The 17,815-nt window shown below is 37.1% G+C and overlaps 34 pseudogenes; all 34 read right to left on the bottom strand.

Moving 5' to 3' along the window:
- Positions 1–218: 218 nt before the first annotated feature.
- LOC124318045 lies at positions 219–337 on the bottom strand (annotated as a pseudogene).
- Positions 338–749: 412 nt separating this feature from the next.
- On the bottom strand, positions 750–868 carry LOC124318567 (annotated as a pseudogene).
- A 413-nt stretch (positions 869–1,281) lies between these two features.
- LOC124318568 lies at positions 1,282–1,400 on the bottom strand (annotated as a pseudogene).
- A 412-nt stretch (positions 1,401–1,812) lies between these two features.
- Positions 1,813–1,931, bottom strand: LOC124318046 (annotated as a pseudogene).
- Positions 1,932–2,344: 413 nt separating this feature from the next.
- LOC124318570 lies at positions 2,345–2,463 on the bottom strand (annotated as a pseudogene).
- Positions 2,464–2,876: 413 nt separating this feature from the next.
- Positions 2,877–2,995, bottom strand: LOC124318571 (annotated as a pseudogene).
- A 412-nt stretch (positions 2,996–3,407) lies between these two features.
- LOC124318572 lies at positions 3,408–3,526 on the bottom strand (annotated as a pseudogene).
- Positions 3,527–3,937: 411 nt separating this feature from the next.
- LOC124318047 lies at positions 3,938–4,056 on the bottom strand (annotated as a pseudogene).
- A 413-nt stretch (positions 4,057–4,469) lies between these two features.
- Positions 4,470–4,588, bottom strand: LOC124318180 (annotated as a pseudogene).
- Positions 4,589–4,872: 284 nt separating this feature from the next.
- LOC124318225 lies at positions 4,873–4,991 on the bottom strand (annotated as a pseudogene).
- A 412-nt stretch (positions 4,992–5,403) lies between these two features.
- Positions 5,404–5,522, bottom strand: LOC124318573 (annotated as a pseudogene).
- Positions 5,523–5,933: 411 nt separating this feature from the next.
- On the bottom strand, positions 5,934–6,052 carry LOC124318048 (annotated as a pseudogene).
- Positions 6,053–6,465: 413 nt separating this feature from the next.
- Positions 6,466–6,584, bottom strand: LOC124318181 (annotated as a pseudogene).
- Positions 6,585–6,996: 412 nt separating this feature from the next.
- On the bottom strand, positions 6,997–7,115 carry LOC124318575 (annotated as a pseudogene).
- Positions 7,116–7,528: 413 nt separating this feature from the next.
- LOC124318577 lies at positions 7,529–7,647 on the bottom strand (annotated as a pseudogene).
- Positions 7,648–8,059: 412 nt separating this feature from the next.
- On the bottom strand, positions 8,060–8,178 carry LOC124318578 (annotated as a pseudogene).
- Positions 8,179–8,606: 428 nt separating this feature from the next.
- Positions 8,607–8,725, bottom strand: LOC124318579 (annotated as a pseudogene).
- Positions 8,726–9,137: 412 nt separating this feature from the next.
- On the bottom strand, positions 9,138–9,256 carry LOC124318580 (annotated as a pseudogene).
- Positions 9,257–9,668: 412 nt separating this feature from the next.
- LOC124318049 lies at positions 9,669–9,787 on the bottom strand (annotated as a pseudogene).
- A 412-nt stretch (positions 9,788–10,199) lies between these two features.
- Positions 10,200–10,318, bottom strand: LOC124318050 (annotated as a pseudogene).
- Positions 10,319–10,730: 412 nt separating this feature from the next.
- On the bottom strand, positions 10,731–10,849 carry LOC124318581 (annotated as a pseudogene).
- A 412-nt stretch (positions 10,850–11,261) lies between these two features.
- On the bottom strand, positions 11,262–11,380 carry LOC124318051 (annotated as a pseudogene).
- Positions 11,381–11,792: 412 nt separating this feature from the next.
- LOC124318052 lies at positions 11,793–11,911 on the bottom strand (annotated as a pseudogene).
- A 412-nt stretch (positions 11,912–12,323) lies between these two features.
- LOC124318053 lies at positions 12,324–12,442 on the bottom strand (annotated as a pseudogene).
- A 412-nt stretch (positions 12,443–12,854) lies between these two features.
- On the bottom strand, positions 12,855–12,973 carry LOC124318583 (annotated as a pseudogene).
- A 412-nt stretch (positions 12,974–13,385) lies between these two features.
- On the bottom strand, positions 13,386–13,504 carry LOC124318056 (annotated as a pseudogene).
- Positions 13,505–13,916: 412 nt separating this feature from the next.
- Positions 13,917–14,035, bottom strand: LOC124318057 (annotated as a pseudogene).
- A 412-nt stretch (positions 14,036–14,447) lies between these two features.
- LOC124318058 lies at positions 14,448–14,566 on the bottom strand (annotated as a pseudogene).
- Positions 14,567–14,978: 412 nt separating this feature from the next.
- Positions 14,979–15,097, bottom strand: LOC124318584 (annotated as a pseudogene).
- A 412-nt stretch (positions 15,098–15,509) lies between these two features.
- Positions 15,510–15,628, bottom strand: LOC124318059 (annotated as a pseudogene).
- Positions 15,629–16,040: 412 nt separating this feature from the next.
- Positions 16,041–16,159, bottom strand: LOC124318060 (annotated as a pseudogene).
- Positions 16,160–16,571: 412 nt separating this feature from the next.
- On the bottom strand, positions 16,572–16,690 carry LOC124318585 (annotated as a pseudogene).
- A 411-nt stretch (positions 16,691–17,101) lies between these two features.
- On the bottom strand, positions 17,102–17,220 carry LOC124318061 (annotated as a pseudogene).
- Positions 17,221–17,632: 412 nt separating this feature from the next.
- Positions 17,633–17,751, bottom strand: LOC124318586 (annotated as a pseudogene).
- Between the last annotated feature and the right edge of the window lie 64 nt (positions 17,752–17,815).

Raw genomic sequence — 17,815 nt, forward strand, 5'->3', positions numbered from 1 at the left:
TGAAATTTTTGATCTACGAATTTGGACTGGTAACCATCACGATTAATAACGCGATAAAATTTGACAAACTCTCAATGGAATTGATCCAGAATCATTCTTATAGATGAATTGAACCTATCTCTAAGGCATTGAAATGTTTCATCTACGAAATTGGACTGGTAACCATCGTTATTGAAAAAAAATTTCAAGAAATTTGTTATTGAAAACAAACTATCCATCGCCAACGACATCCCGTATTCCCAAGCGGTCACCCTTCCAAGTACTAACGGAACTCGACGTAACTTAACTTCTGGGAGCTGACGAGACCAGGTGCGTTCTACGTGATATGGCCGTTGACATTCAAAAATGAAAATTTACCCTCCCAGTCCCAATGGATGAATAGAAAATCACTTCAAAGTGACAGAAATGTTTGTTCATTGAATTTGGACTGGTAACCATCGCAAATAAAAAGCGCGATCAACTTTGAAAAACTCGCAATGAAATTCATCCAGAATCATTCCTATAGATGAATTGAACCTATCCCTATGTCATTGAAATTTTTGATCTACGAATTTGGACTGGTAACCATTGCGATTAAAAAACGCGATAAAATTTGACAAAATCTCAATGGAATTGATCCAGAATCATTCTTATAGATGCATTGAACCTATCTCTAAGGCATTGAAATGTTTCATCTACGAAATTGGACTGGTAACCATCGTTATTGAAAAAAATTTCAAGAAATTTTTTATTGAAAACAAACTATTCATCGCCAACGACATCCCGTATTCCCAAGCGGTCACCCTTCCAAGTACTAACGGGACTCGACGTAACTTAACTTCTGGGAGCTGACGAGACCAGGTGCGTTCTACGTGATATGGCCGTTGACATTCAAAAATGAAAATTTACCCTCCCAGTCCCAATGGATGAATAGAAAATCACTTCAAAGTGACAGAAATGTTTGTTCATTGAATTTGGACTGGTAACCATCGCAAATAAAAAGCGCGATCAACTTTGAAAAACTCGCAATGAAATTCATCCAGAATCATTCCTATAGATGAATTGAACCTATCCCTATGTCATTGAAATTTTTGATCTACGAATTTGGACTGGTAACCATTGCGATTAAAAAACGCGATAAAATTTGACAAAATCTCAATGGAATTGATCCAGAATCATTCTTATAGATGCATTGAACCTATCTCTAAGGCATTGAAATGTTTCATCTACGAAATTGGACTGGTAACCATCGTTATTGAAAAAAAATTTCAAGAAATTTTTTATTGAAATTAAACTATTCATCGCCAACGACATCCCGTATTCCCAAGCGGTCACCCTTCCAAGTACTAACGGGACTCGACGTAACTTAACTTCTGGGAGCTGACGAGACCAGGTGCGTTCTACGTGATATGGCCGTTGACATTCAAAAATGAAAATTTACCCTCCCAGTCCCAATGGATGAATAGAAAATCACTTCAAAGTGACAGAAATGTTTGTTCATTGAATTTGGACTGGTAACCATCGCGAATAAAAAGCGCGATCAACTTTGAAAAACTCGCAATGAAATTCATCCAGAATCATTCCTATAGATGAATTGAACCTATCCCTATGTCATTGAAATTTTTGATCTACGAATTTGGACTGGTAACCATCACGATTAATAACGCGATAAAATTTGACAAACTCTCAATGGAATTGATCCAGAATCATTCTTATAGATGAATTGAACCTATCTCTAAGGCATTGAAATGTTTCATCTACGAAATTAGACTGGTAACCATCGTTATTGAAAAAAAATTTCAAGAAATTTGTTATTGAAAACAAACTATCCATCGCCAACGACATCCCGTATTCCCAAGCGGTCACCCTTCCAAGTACTAACGGAACTCGACGTAACTTAACTTCTGGGAGCTGACGAGACCAGGTGCGTTCTACGTGATATGGCCGTTGACATTCAAAAATGAAAATTTACCCTCCCAGTCCCAATGGATGAATAGAAAATCACTTCAAAGTGACAGAAATGTTTGTTCATTGAATTTGGACTGGTAACCATCGCAAATAAAAAGCGCGATCAACTTTGAAAAACTCGCAATGAAATTCATCCAGAATCATTCCTATAGATGAATTGAACCTATCCCTATGTCATTGAAATTTTTGATCTACGAATTTGGACTGGTAACCATTGCGATTAAAAAACGCGATAAAATTTGACAAAATCTCAATGGAATTGATCCAGAATCATTCTTATAGATGCATTGAACCTATCTCTAAGGCATTGAAATGTTTCATCTACGAAATTGGACTGGTAACCATCGTTATTGAAAAAAAATTTCAAGAAATTTTTTATTGAAATTAAACTATTCATCGCCAACGACATCCCGTATTCCCAAGCGGTCACCCTTCCAAGTACTAACGGGACTCGACGTAACTTAACTTCTGGGAGCTGACGAGACCAGGTGCGTTCTACGTGATATGGCCGTTGACATTCTAAAATGAAAATTTACCCTCCCATTCCCAATGGATGAATAGAAAATCACTTCAAAGTGACAGAAATGTTTGTTCATTGAATTTGGACTGGTAACCATCGCGAATAAAAAGCGCGATCAACTTTGAAAAACTCGCAATGAAATTCATCCAGAATCATTCCTATAGATGAATTGAACCTATCCCTAAGTCATTGAAATTTTTGATCTACGAATTTGGACTGGTAACCATCACGATTAATAACGCGATAAAATTTGACAAACTCTCAATGGAATTGATCCAGAATCATTCTTATAGATGAATTGAACCTATCTCTAAGGCATTGAAATGTTTCATCTACGAAATTGGACTGGTAACCATCGTGATTGAAAAAAAAATGTCAAGAAATTTGTTATTGAAAACAAACTATCCATCGCCAACGACATCCCGTATTCCCAAGCGGTCACCCTTCCAAGTACTAACGGGACTCGACGTAACTTAACTTCTGGGAGCTGACGAGACCAGGTGCGTTCTACGTGATATGGCCGTTGACATTCAAAAATGAAAATTTACCCTCCCAGTCCCAATGGATGAATAGAAAATCACTTCAAAGTGACAGAAATGTTTGTTCATTGAATTTGGACTGGTAACCATCGCGAATAAAAAGCGCGATCAACTTTGAAAATCTCGCAATGAAATTCATCCAGAATCATTCCTATAGATGAATTGAACCTATCCCTATGTCATTGAAATTTTTGATCTACGAATTTGGACTGGTAACCATCACGATTAATAACGCGATAAAATTTGACAAACTCTCAATGGAATTGATCCAGAATCATTCTTATAGATGAATTGAACCTATCTCTAAGGCATTGAAATGTTTCATCTACGAAATTGGACTGGTAACCATCGTTATTGAAAAAAAATTTCAAGAAATTTTTTATTGAAAACAAGCTATTCATCGCCAACGACATCCCGTATTCCCAAGCGGTCACCCTTCCAAGTACTAACGGGACTCGACGTAACTTAACTTCTGGGAGCTGACGAGACCAGGTGCGTTCTACGTGATATGGCCGTTGACATTCAAAAATGAAAATTTACCCTCCCAGTCCCAATGGATGAATAGAAAATCACTTCAAAGTGACAGAAATGTTTGTTCATTGAATTTGGACTGGTAACCATCGCGAATAAAAAGCGCGATCAACTTTGAAAAACTCGCAATGAAATTCATCCAGAATCATTCCTATAGATGAATTGAACCTATCCCTATGTCATTGAAATTTTTGATCTACGAATTTGGACTGGTAACCATCACGATTAATAACGCGATAAAATTTGACAAACTCTTAATGGAATTGATCCAGAATCATTCTTATAGATGAATTGAACCTATCTCTAAGGCATTGAAATGTTTCATCTACGAAATTGGACTGGTAACCATCGTGATTGAAAAAAATGTAAAGAAATTTGTTATTGAAAACAAACTATCCATCGCCAACGACATCCCGTATTCCCAAGCGGTCACCCTTCCAAGTACTAACGGAACTCGACGTAACTTAACTTCTGGGAGCTGACGAGACCAGGTGCGTTCTACGTGATATGGCCGTTGACATTCAAAAATGAAAATTTACCCTCCCAGTCCCAATGGATGAATAGAAAATCACTTCAAAGTGACAGAAATGTTTGTTCATTGAATTTGGACTGGTAACCATCGCGAATAAAAAGCGCGATCAACTTTGAAAAACTCGCAATGAAATTCATCCAGAATCATTCCTATAGATGAATTGAACCTATCCCTATGTCATTGAAATTTTTGATCTACGAATTTGGACTGGTAACCATCACGATTAAAAAACGCGATAAAATTTGACAAACTCTCAATGGAATTGATCCAGAATCATTCTTATAGATGAATTGAACCTATCTCTAAGGCATTGAAATGTTTCATCTACGAAATTGGACTGGTAACCATCGTTATTGAAAAAAAATTTCAAGAAATTTTTTATTGAAATCAAACTATTCATCGCCAACGACATCCCGTATTCCCAAGCGGTCACCCTTCCAAGTACTAACGGGACTCGACGTAACTTAACTTCTGGGAGCTGACGAGACCAGTTGCGTTCTACGTGATATGGCCGTTGACATTCAAAAATGAAAATTTACCCTCCCATTCCCAATGGATGAATAGAAAATCACTTCAAAGTGACAGAAATGTTTGTTCATTGAATTTGGACTGGTAACCATCGCGAATAAAAAGCGCGATCAACTTTGAAAAACTCGCAATGAAATTCATCCAGAATCATTCCTATAGATGAATTGAACCTATCCCTATGTCATTGAAATTTTTGATCTACGAATTTGGACTGGTAACCATCGTGATTGAAAAAAAAATGTCAAGAAATTTGTTATTGAAAACAAACTATCCATCGCCAACGACATCCCGTATTCCCAAGCGGTCACCCTTCCAAGTACTAACGGGACTCGACGTAACTTAACTTCTGGGAACTGACGAGACCAGGTGCGTTCTACGTGATATGGCCGTTGACATTCAAAAATGAAAATTTACCCTCCCAGTCCCAATGGATGAATAGAAAATCACTTCAAAGTGACAGAAATGTTTGTTCATTGAATTTGGACTGGTAACCATCGCGAATAAAAAGCGCGATCAACTTTGAAAATCTCGCAATGAAATTCATCCAGAATCATTCCTATAGATGAATTGAACCTATCCCTATGTCATTGAAATTTTTGATCTACGAATTTGGACTGGTAACCATCACGATTAATAACGCGATAAAATTTGACAAACTCTCAATGGAATTGATCCAGAATCATTCTTATAGATGAATTGAACCTATCTCTAAGGCATTGAAATGTTTCATCTACGAAATTGGACTGGTAACCATCGTTATTGAAAAAAAATTTCAAGAAATTTTTTATTGAAAACAAGCTATTCATCGCCAACGACATCCCGTATTCCCAAGCGGTCACCCTTCCAAGTACTAACGGGACTCGACGTAACTTAACTTCTGGGAGCTGACGAGACCAGGTGCGTTCTACGTGATATGGCCGTTGACATTCAAAAATGAAAATTTACCCTCCCAGTCCCAATGGATGAATAGAAAATCACTTCAAAGTGACAGAAATGTTTGTTCATTGAATTTGGACTGGTAACCATCGCGAATAAAAAGCGCGATCAACTTTGAAAAACTCGCAATGAAATTCATCCAGAATCATTCCTATAGATGAATTGAACCTATCCCTATGTCATTGAAATTTTTGATCTACGAATTTGGACTGGTAACCATCACGATTAATAACGCGATAAAATTTGACAAACTCTCAATGGAATTGATCCAGAATCATTCTTATAGATGAATTGAACCTATCTCTAAGGCATTGAAATGTTTCATCTACGAAATTGGACTGGTAACCATCGTGATTGAAAAAAATGTAAAGAAATTTGTTATTGAAAACAAACTATCCATCGCCAACGACATCCCGTATTCCCAAGCGGTCACCCTTCCAAGTACTAACGGAACTCGACGTAACTTAACTTCTGGGAGCTGACGAGACCAGGTGCGTTCTACGTGATATGGCCGTTGACATTCAAAAATGAAAATTTACCCTACCAGTCCCAATGGATGAATAGAAAATCACTTCAAAGTGACAGAAATGTTTGTTCATTGAATTTGGACTGGTAACCATCGCGAATAAAAAGCGCGATCAACTTTGAAAAACTCGCAATGAAATTCATCCAGAATCATTCCTATAGATGAATTGAACCTATCCCTATGTCATTGAAATTTTTGATCTACGAATTTGGACTGGTAACCATCACGATTAAAAAACGCGATAAAATTTGACAAACTCTCAATGGAATTGATCCAGAATCATTCTTATAGATGAATTGAACCTATCTCTAAGGCATTGAAATGTTTCATCTACGAAATTGGACTGGTAACCATCGTTATTGAAAAAAAATTTCAAGAAATTTTTTATTGAAATCAAACTATTCATCGCCAACGACATCCCGTATTCCCAAGCGGTCACCCTTCCAAGTACTAACGGGACTCGACGTAACTTAACTTCTGGGAGCTGACGAGACCAGTTGCGTTCTACGTGATATGGCCGTTGACATTCAAAAATGAAAATTTACCCTCCCATTCCCAATGGATGAATAGAAAATCACTTCAAAGTGACAGAAATGTTTGTTCATTGAATTTGGACTGGTAACCATCGCGAATAAAAAGCGCGATCAACTTTGAAAAACTCGCAATGAAATTCATCCAGAATCATTCCTATAGATGAATTGAACCTATCCCTATGTCATTGAAATTTTTGATCTACGAATTTGGACTGGTAACCATCACGATTAATAACGCGATAAAATTTGACAAACTCTCAATGGAATTGATCCAGAATCATTCTTATAGATGAATTGAACCTATCTCTAAGGCATTGAAATGTTTCATCTACGAAATTGGACTGGTAACCATCGTTATTGAAAAAAAATTTCAAGAAATTTTTTATTGAAAACAAGCTATTCATCGCCAACGACATCCCGTATTCCCAAGCGGTCACCCTTCCAAGTACTAACGGGACTCGACGTAACTTAACTTCTGGGAGCTGACGAGACCAGGTGCGTTCTACGTGATATGGCCGTTGACATTCAAAAATGAAAATTTACCCTCCCAGTCCCAATGGATGAATAGAAAATCACTTCAAAGTGACAGAAATGTTTGTTCATTGAATTTGGACTGGTAACCATCGCAAATAAAAAGCGCGATCAACTTTGAAAAACTCGCAATGAAATTCATCCAGAATCATTCCTATAGATGAATTGAACCTATCCCTATGTCATTGAAATTTTTGATCTACGAATTTGGACTGGTAACCATTGCGATTAAAAAACGCGATAAAATTTGACAAAATCTCAATGGAATTGATCCAGAATCATTCTTATAGATGAATTGAACCTATCTCTAAGGCATTGAAATGTTTCATCTACGAAATTGGACTGGTAACCATCGTTATTGAAAAAAAATTTCAAGAAATTTTTTATTGAAAACAAGCTATTCATCGCCAACGACATCCCGTATTCCCAAGCGGTCACCCTTCCAAGTACTAACGGGACTCGACGTAACTTAACTTCTGGGAGCTGACGAGACCAGGTGCGTTCTACGTGATATGGCCGTTGACATTCAAAAATGAAAATTTACCCTCCCAGTCCCAATGGATGAATAGAAAATCACTTCAAAGTGACAGAAATGTTTGTTCATTGAATTTGGACTGGTAACCATCGCAAATAAAAAGCGCGATCAACTTTGAAAAACTCGCAATGAAATTCATCCAGAATCATTCCTATAGATGAATTGAACCTATCCCTATGTCATTGAAATTTTTGATCTACGAATTTGGACTGGTAACCATTGCGATTAAAAAACGCGATAAAATTTGACAAAATCTCAATGGAATTGATCCAGAATCATTCTTATAGATGAATTGAACCTATCTCTAAGGCATTGAAATGTTTCATCTACGAAATTGGACTGGTAACCATCGTTATTGAAAAAAATTTCAAGAAATTTTTTATTGAAAACAAGCTATTCATCGCCAACGACATCCCGTATTCCCAAGCGGTCACCCTTCCAAGTACTAACGGGACTCGACGTAACTTAACTTCTGGGAGCTGACGAGACCAGGTGCGTTCTACGTGATATGGCCGTTGACATTCAAAAATGAAAATTTACCCTCCCAGTCCCAATGGATGAATAGAAAATCACTTCAAAGTGACAGAAATGTTTGTTCATTGAATTTGGACTGGTAACCATCGCAAATAAAAAGCGCGATCAACTTTGAAAAACTCGCAATGAAATTCATCGCAATGAAAGGCATCCAGAATCATTCCTATAGATGAATTGAACCTATCCCTATGTCATTGAAATTTTTGATCTACGAATTTGGACTGGTAACCATTGCGATTAAAAAACGCGATAAAATTTGACAAAATCTCAATGGAATTGATCCAGAATCATTCTTATAGATGAATTGAACCTATCTCTAAGGCATTGAAATGTTTCATCTACGAAATTGGACTGGTAACCATCGTTATTGAAAAAAAATTTCAAGAAATTTTTTATTGAAAACAAGCTATTCATCGCCAACGACATCCCGTATTCCCAAGCGGTCACCCTTCCAAGTACTAACGGGACTCGACGTAACTTAACTTCTGGGAGCTGACGAGACCAGGTGCGTTCTACGTGATATGGCCGTTGACATTCAAAAATGAAAATTTACCCTCCCAGTCCCAATGGATGAATAGAAAATCACTTCAAAGTGACAGAAATGTTTGTTCATTGAATTTGGACTGGTAACCATCGCAAATAAAAAGCGCGATCAACTTTGAAAAACTCGCAATGAAATTCATCCAGAATCATTCCTATAGATGAATTGAACCTATCCCTATGTCATTGAAATTTTTGATCTACGAATTAGGACTGGTAACCATTGCGATTAAAAAACGCGATAAAATTTGACAAAATCTCAATGGAATTGATCCAGAATCATTCTTATAGATGCATTGAACCTATCTCTAAGGCATTGAAATGTTTCATCTACGAAATTGGACTGGTAACCATCGTTATTGAAAAAAATTTCAAGAAATTTTTTATTGAAAACAAACTATTCATCGCCAACGACATCCCGTATTCCCAAGCGGTCACCCTTCCAAGTACTAACGGGACTCGACGTAACTTAACTTCTGGGAGCTGACGAGACCAGGTGCGTTCTACGTGATATGGCCGTTGACATTCAAAAATGAAAATTTACCCTCCCAGTCCCAATGGATGAATAGAAAATCACTTCAAAGTGACAGAAATGTTTGTTCATTGAATTTGGACTGGTAACCATCGCGAATAAAAAGCGCGATCAACTTTGAAAAACTCGCAATGAAATTCATCCAGAATCATTCCTATAGATGAATTGAACCTATCCCTATGTCATTGAAATTTTTGATCTACGAATTTGGACTGGTAACCATCACGATTAATAACGCGATAAAATTTGACAAACTCTCAATGGAATTGATCCAGAATCATTCTTATAGATGAATTGAACCTATCTCTAAGGCATTGAAATGTTTCATCTACGAAATTGGACTGGTAACCATCGTTATTGAAAAAAAATTTCAAGAAATTTGTTATTGAAAACAAACTATCCATCGCCAACGACATCCCGTATTCCCAAGCGGTCACCCTTCCAAGTACTAACGGAACTCGACGTAACTTAACTTCTGGGAGCTGACGAGACCAGGTGCGTTCTACGTGATATGGCCGTTGACATTCAAAAATGAAAATTTACCCTCCAAGTCCCAATGGATGAATAGAAAATCACTTCAAAGTGACAGAAATGTTTGTTCATTGAATTTGGACTGGTAACCATCGCGAATAAAAAGCGCGATCAACTTTGAAAAACTCGCAATGAAATTCATCCAGAATCATTCCTATAGATGAATTGAACCTATCCCTATGTCATTGAAATTTTTGATCTACGAATTTGGACTGGTAACCATCACGATTAATAACGCGATAAAATTTGACAAACTCTCAATGGAATTGATCCAGAATCATTCTTATAGATGAATTGAACCTATCTCTAAGGCATTGAAATGTTTCATCTACGAAATTGGACTGGTAACCATCGTTATTGAAAAAAAATTTCAAGAAATTTGTTATTGAAAACAAACTATCCATCGCCAACGACATCCCGTATTCCCAAGCGGTCACCCTTCCAAGTACTAACGGAACTCGACGTAACTTAACTTCTGGGAGCTGACGAGACCAGGTGCGTTCTACGTGATATGGCCGTTGACATTCAAAAATGAAAATTTACCCTCCCAGTCCCAATGGATGAATAGAAAATCACTTCAAAGTGACAGAAATGTTTGTTCATTGAATTTGGACTGGTAACCATCGCAAATAAAAAGCGCGATCAACTTTGAAAAACTCGCAATGAAATTCATCCAGAATCATTCCTATAGATGAATTGAACCTATCCCTATGTCATTGAAATTTTTGATCTACGAATTAGGACTGGTAACCATTGCGATTAAAAAACGCGATAAAATTTGACAAAATCTCAATGGAATTGATCCAGAATCATTCTTATAGATGCATTGAACCTATCTCTAAGGCATTGAAATGTTTCATCTACGAAATTGGACTGGTAACCATCGTTATTGAAAAAAATTTCAAGAAATTTTTTATTGAAAACAAACTATTCATCGCCAACGACATCCCGTATTCCCAAGCGGTCACCCTTCCAAGTACTAACGGGACTCGACGTAACTTAACTTCTGGGAGCTGACGAGACCAGGTGCGTTCTACGTGATATGGCCGTTGACATTCAAAAATGAAAATTTACCCTCCCAGTCCCAATGGATGAATAGAAAATCACTTCAAAGTGACAGAAATGTTTGTTCATTGAATTTGGACTGGTAACCATCGCGAATAAAAAGCGCGATCAACTTTGAAAAACTCGCAATGAAATTCATCCAGAATCATTCCTATAGATGAATTGAACCTATCCCTATGTCATTGAAATTTTTGATCTACGAATTTGGACTGGTAACCATCACGATTAATAACGCGATAAAATTTGACAAACTCTCAATGGAATTGATCCAGAATCATTCTTATAGATGAATTGAACCTATCTCTAAGGCATTGAAATGTTTCATCTACGAAATTGGACTGGTAACCATCGTTATTGAAAAAAAATTTCAAGAAATTTGTTATTGAAAACAAACTATCCATCGCCAACGACATCCCGTATTCCCAAGCGGTCACCCTTCCAAGTACTAACGGAACTCGACGTAACTTAACTTCTGGGAGCTGACGAGACCAGGTGCGTTCTACGTGATATGGCCGTTGACATTCAAAAATGAAAATTTACCCTCCAAGTCCCAATGGATGAATAGAAAATCACTTCAAAGTGACAGAAATGTTTGTTCATTGAATTTGGACTGGTAACCATCGCGAATAAAAAGCGCGATCAACTTTGAAAAACTCGCAATGAAATTCATCCAGAATCATTCCTATAGATGAATTGAACCTATCCCTATGTCATTGAAATTTTTGATCTACGAATTTGGACTGGTAACCATCACGATTAATAACGCGATAAAATTTGACAAACTCTCAATGGAATTGATCCAGAATCATTCTTATAGATGAATTGAACCTATCTCTAAGGCATTGAAATGTTTCATCTACGAAATTGGACTGGTAACCATCGTTATTGAAAAAAAATTTCAAGAAATTTGTTATTGAAAACAAACTATCCATCGCCAACGACATCCCGTATTCCCAAGCGGTCACCCTTCCAAGTACTAACGGAACTCGACGTAACTTAACTTCTGGGAGCTGACGAGACCAGGTGCGTTCTACGTGATATGGCCGTTGACATTCAAAAATGAAAATTTACCCTCCAAGTCCCAATGGATGAATAGAAAATCACTTCAAAGTGACAGAAATGTTTGTTCATTGAATTTGGACTGGTAACCATCGCGAATAAAAAGCGCGATCAACTTTGAAAAACTCGCAATGAAATTCATCCAGAATCATTCCTATAGATGAATTGAACCTATCCCTATGTCATTGAAATTTTTGATCTACGAATTTGGACTGGTAACCATCACGATTAATAACGCGATAAAATTTGACAAACTCTCAATGGAATTGATCCAGAATCATTCTTATAGATGAATTGAACCTATCTCTAAGGCATTGAAATGTTTCATCTACGAAATTGGACTGGTAACCATCGTTATTGAAAAAAAATTTCAAGAAATTTGTTATTGAAAACAAACTATCCATCGCCAACGACATCCCGTATTCCCAAGCGGTCACCCTTCCAAGTACTAACGGAACTCGACGTAACTTAACTTCTGGGAGCTGACGAGACCAGGTGCGTTCTACGTGATATGGCCGTTGACATTCAAAAATGAAAATTTACCCTCCCAGTCCCAATGGATGAATAGAAAATCACTTCAAAGTGACAGAAATGTTTGTTCATTGAATTTGGACTGGTAACCATCGCAAATAAAAAGCGCGATCAACTTTGAAAAACTCGCAATGAAATTCATCCAGAATCATTCCTATAGATGAATTGAACCTATCCCTATGTCATTGAAATTTTTGATCTACGAATTAGGACTGGTAACCATTGCGATTAAAAAACGCGATAAAATTTGACAAAATCTCAATGGAATTGATCCAGAATCATTCTTATAGATGCATTGAACCTATCTCTAAGGCATTGAAATGTTTCATCTACGAAATTGGACTGGTAACCATCGTTATTGAAAAAAATTTCAAGAAATTTTTTATTGAAAACAAACTATTCATCGCCAACGACATCCCGTATTCCCAAGCGGTCACCCTTCCAAGTACTAACGGGACTCGACGTAACTTAACTTCTGGGAGCTGACGAGACCAGGTGCGTTCTACGTGATATGGCCGTTGACATTCAAAAATGAAAATTTACCCTCCCAGTCCCAATGGATGAATAGAAAATCACTTCAAAGTGACAGAAATGTTTGTTCATTGAATTTGGACTGGTAACCATCGCGAATAAAAAGCGCGATCAACTTTGAAAAACTCGCAATGAAATTCATCCAGAATCATTCCTATAGATGAATTGAACCTATCCCTATGTCATTGAAATTTTTGATCTACGAATTTGGACTGGTAACCATCACGATTAATAACGCGATAAAATTTGACAAACTCTCAATGGAATTGATCCAGAATCATTCTTATAGATGAATTGAAGCTATCTCTAAGGCATTGAAATGTTTCATCTACGAAATTGGACTGGTAACCATCGTTATTGAAAAAAAATTTCAAGAAATTTGTTATTGAAAACAAACTATCCATCGCCAACGACATCCCGTATTCCCAAGCGGTCACCCTTCCAAGTACTAACGGAACTCGACGTAACTTAACTTCTGGGAGCTGACGAGACCAGGTGCGTTCTACGTGATATGGCCGTTGACATTCAAAAATGAAAATTTACCCTCCAAGTCCCAATGGATGAATAGAAAATCACTTCAAAGTGACAGAAATGTTTGTTCATTGAATTTGGACTGGTAACCATCGCGAATAAAAAGCGCGATCAACTTTGAAAAACTCGCAATGAAATTCATCCAGAATCATTCCTATAGATGAATTGAACCTATCCCTATGTCATTGAAATTTTTGATCTACGAATTTGGACTGGTAACCATCACGATTAATAACGCGATAAAATTTGACAAACTCTCAATGGAATTGATCCAGAATCATTCTTATAGATGAATTGAACCTATCTCTAAGGCATTGAAATGTTTCATCTACGAAATTGGACTGGTAACCATCGTTATTGAAAAAAAATTTCAAGAAATTTGTTATTGAAAACAAACTATCCATCGCCAACGACATCCCGTATTCCCAAGCGGTCACCCTTCCAAGTACTAACGGAACTCGACGTAACTTAACTTCTGGGAGCTGACGAGACCAGGTGCGTTCTACGTGATATGGCCGTTGACATTCAAAAATGAAAATTTACCCTCCAAGTCCCAATGGATGAATAGAAAATCACTTCAAAGTGACAGAAATGTTTGTTCATTGAATTTGGACTGGTAACCATCGCGAATAAAAAGCGCGATCAACTTTGAAAAACTCGCAATGAAATTCATCCAGAATCATTCCTATAGATGAATTGAACCTATCCCTATGTCATTGAAATTTTTGATCTACGAATTTGGACTGGTAACCATCACGATTAATAACGCGATAAAATTTGACAAACTCTCAATGGAATTGATCCAGAATCATTCTTATAGATGAATTGAACCTATCTCTAAGGCATTGAAATGTTTCATCTACGAAATTGGACTGGTAACCATCGTTATTGAAAAAAAATTTCAAGAAATTTGTTATTGAAAACAAACTATCCATCGCCAACGACATCCCGTATTCCCAAGCGGTCACCCTTCCAAGTACTAACGGAACTCGACGTAACTTAACTTCTGGGAGCTGACGAGACCAGGTGCGTTCTACGTGATATGGCCGTTGACATTCAAAAATGAAAATTTACCCTCCCAGTCCCAATGGATGAATAGAAAATCACTTCAAAGTGACAGAAATGTTTGTTCATTGAATTTGGACTGGTAACCATCGCAAATAAAAAGCGCGATCAACTTTGAAAAACTCGCAATGAAATTCATCCAGAATCATTCCTATAGATGAATTGAACCTATCCCTATGTCATTGAAATTTTTGATCTACGAATTAGGACTGGTAACCATTGCGATTAAAAAACGCGATAAAATTTGACAAAATCTCAATGGAATTGATCCAGAATCATTCTTATAGATGCATTGAACCTATCTCTAAGGCATTGAAATGTTTCATCTACGAAATTGGACTGGTAACCATCGTTATTGAAAAAAATTTCAAGAAATTTTTTATTGAAAACAAACTATTCATCGCCAACGACATCCCGTATTCCCAAGCGGTCACCCTTCCAAGTACTAACGGGACTCGACGTAACTTAACTTCTGGGAGCTGACGAGACCAGGTGCGTTCTACGTGATATGGCCGTTGACATTCAAAAATGAAAATTTACCCTCCCAGTCCCAATGGATGAATAGAAAATCACTTCAAAGTGACAGAAATGTTTGTTCATTGAATTTGGACTGGTAACCATCGCGAATAAAAAGCGCGATCAACTTTGAAAAACTCGCAATGAAATTCATCCAGAATCATTCCTATAGATGAATTGAACCTATCCCTATGTCATTGAAATTTTTGATCTACGAATTTGGACTGGTAACCATCACGATTAATAACGCGATAAAATTTGACAAACTCTCAATGGAATTGATCCAGAATCATTCTTATAGATGAATTGAACCTATCTCTAAGGCATTGAAATGTTTCATCTACGAAATTGGACTGGTAACCATCGTTATTGAAAAAAAATTTCAAGAAATTTGTTATTGAAAACAAACTATCCATCGCCAACGACATCCCGTATTCCCAAGCGGTCACCCTTCCAAGTACTAACGGAACTCGACGTAACTTAACTTCTGGGAGCTGACGAGACCAGGTGCGTTCTACGTGATATGGCCGTTGACATTCAAAAATGAAAATTTACCCTCCAAGTCCCAATGGATGAATAGAAAATCACTTCAAAGTGACAGAAATGTTTGTTCATTGAATTTGGACTGGTAACCATCGCGAATAAAAAGCGCGATCAACTTTGAAAAACTCGCAATGAAATTCATCCAGAATCATTCCTATAGATGAATTGAACCTATCCCTATGTCATTGAAATTTTTGATCTACGAATTTGGACTGGTAACCATCACGATTAATAACGCGATAAAATTTGACAAACTCTCAATGGAATTGATCCAGAATCATTCTTATAGATGAATTGAACCTATCTCTAAGGCATTGAAATGTTTCATCTACGAAATTGGACTGGTAACCATCGTTATTGAAAAAAAATTTCAAGAAATTTGTTATTGAAAACAAACTATCCATCGCCAACGACATCCCGTATTCCCAAGCGGTCACCCTTCCAAGTACTAACGGAACTCGACGTAACTTAACTTCTGGGAGCTGACGAGACCAGGTGCGTTCTACGTGATATGGCCGTTGACATTCAAAAATGAAAATTTACCCTCCCAGTCCCAATGGATGAATAGAAAATCACTTCAAAGTGACAGAAATGTTTGTTCATTGAATTTGGACTGGTAACCATCGCAAATAAAAAGCGCGATCAACTTTGAAAAACTCGCAATGAAATTCATCCAGAATCATTCCTATAGATGAATTGAACCTATCCCTATGTCATTGAAATTTTTGATCTACGAATTTGGACTGGTAACCATTGCGATTAAAAAACGCGATAAAATTTGACAAAATCTCAATGGAATTGATCCAGAATCATTCTTATAGATGCATTGAACCTATCTCTAAGGCATTGAAATGTTTCATCTACGAAATTGGACTGGTAACCATCGTTATTGAAAAAAATTTCAAGAAATTTTTTATTGAAAACAAACTATTCATCGCCAACGACATCCCGTATTCCCAAGCGGTCACCCTTCCAAGTACTAACGGGACTCGACGTAACTTAACTTCTGGGAGCTGACGAGACCAGGTGCGTTCTACGTGATATGGCCGTTGACATTCAAAAATGAAAATTTACCCTCCCAGTCCCAATGGATGAATAGAAAATCACTTCAAAGTGACAGAAATGTTTGTTCATTGAATTTGGACTGGTAACCATCGCGAATAAAAAGCGCGATCAACTTTGAAAAACTCGCAATGAAATTCATCCAGAATCATTCCTATAGATGAATTGAACCTATCCCTATGTCATTGAAATTTTTGATCTACGAATTTGGACTGGTAACCATCACGATTAATAACGCGATAAAATTTGACAAACTCTCAATGGAATTGATCCAGAATCATTCTTATAGATGAATTGAACCTATCTCTAAGGCATTGAAATGTTTCATCTACGAAATTGGACTGGTAACCATCGTGATTGAAAAAAATGTCAAGAAATTTGTTATTGAAAACAAACTATCCATCGCCAACGACATCCCGTATTCCCAAGCGGTCACCCTTCCAAGTACTAACGGAACTCGACGTAACTTAACTTCTGGGAGCTGACGAGACCAGGTGCGTTCTACGTGATATGGCCGTTGACATTCAAAAATGAAAATTTACCCTCCCAGTCCCAATGGATGAATAGAAAATCACTTCAAAGTGACAGAAATGTTTGTTCATTGAATTTGGACTGGTAACCATCGCAAATAAAAAGCGCGATCAACTTTGAAAAACTCGCAATGAAATTCATCCAGAATCATTCCTATAGATGAATTGAACCTATCCCTATGTCATTGAAATTTTTGATCTACGAATTTGGACTGGTAACCATTGCGATTAAAAAACGCGATAAAATTTGACAAAATCTCAATGGAATTGATCCAGAATCATTCTTATAGATGCATTGAACCTATCTCTAAGGCATTGAAATGTTTCATCTACGAAATTGGACTGGTAACCATCGTTATTGAAAAAAATTTCAAGAAATTTTTTATTGAAAACAAACTATTCATCGCCAACGACATCCCGTATTCCCAAGCGGTCACCCTTCCAAGTACTAACGGGACTCGACGTAACTTAACTTCTGGGAGCTGACGAGACCAGGTGCGTTCTACGTGATATGGCCGTTGACATTCAAAAATGAAAATTTACCCTCCCAGTCCCAATGGATGAATAGAAAATCACTTCAAAGTGAC

Source organism: Daphnia pulicaria, unplaced genomic scaffold, assembly GCF_021234035.1.
Source record: "Daphnia pulicaria isolate SC F1-1A unplaced genomic scaffold, SC_F0-13Bv2 h1tg000068l, whole genome shotgun sequence".
NCBI classification, from domain to species: domain Eukaryota; kingdom Metazoa; phylum Arthropoda; class Branchiopoda; order Diplostraca; family Daphniidae; genus Daphnia; species Daphnia pulicaria.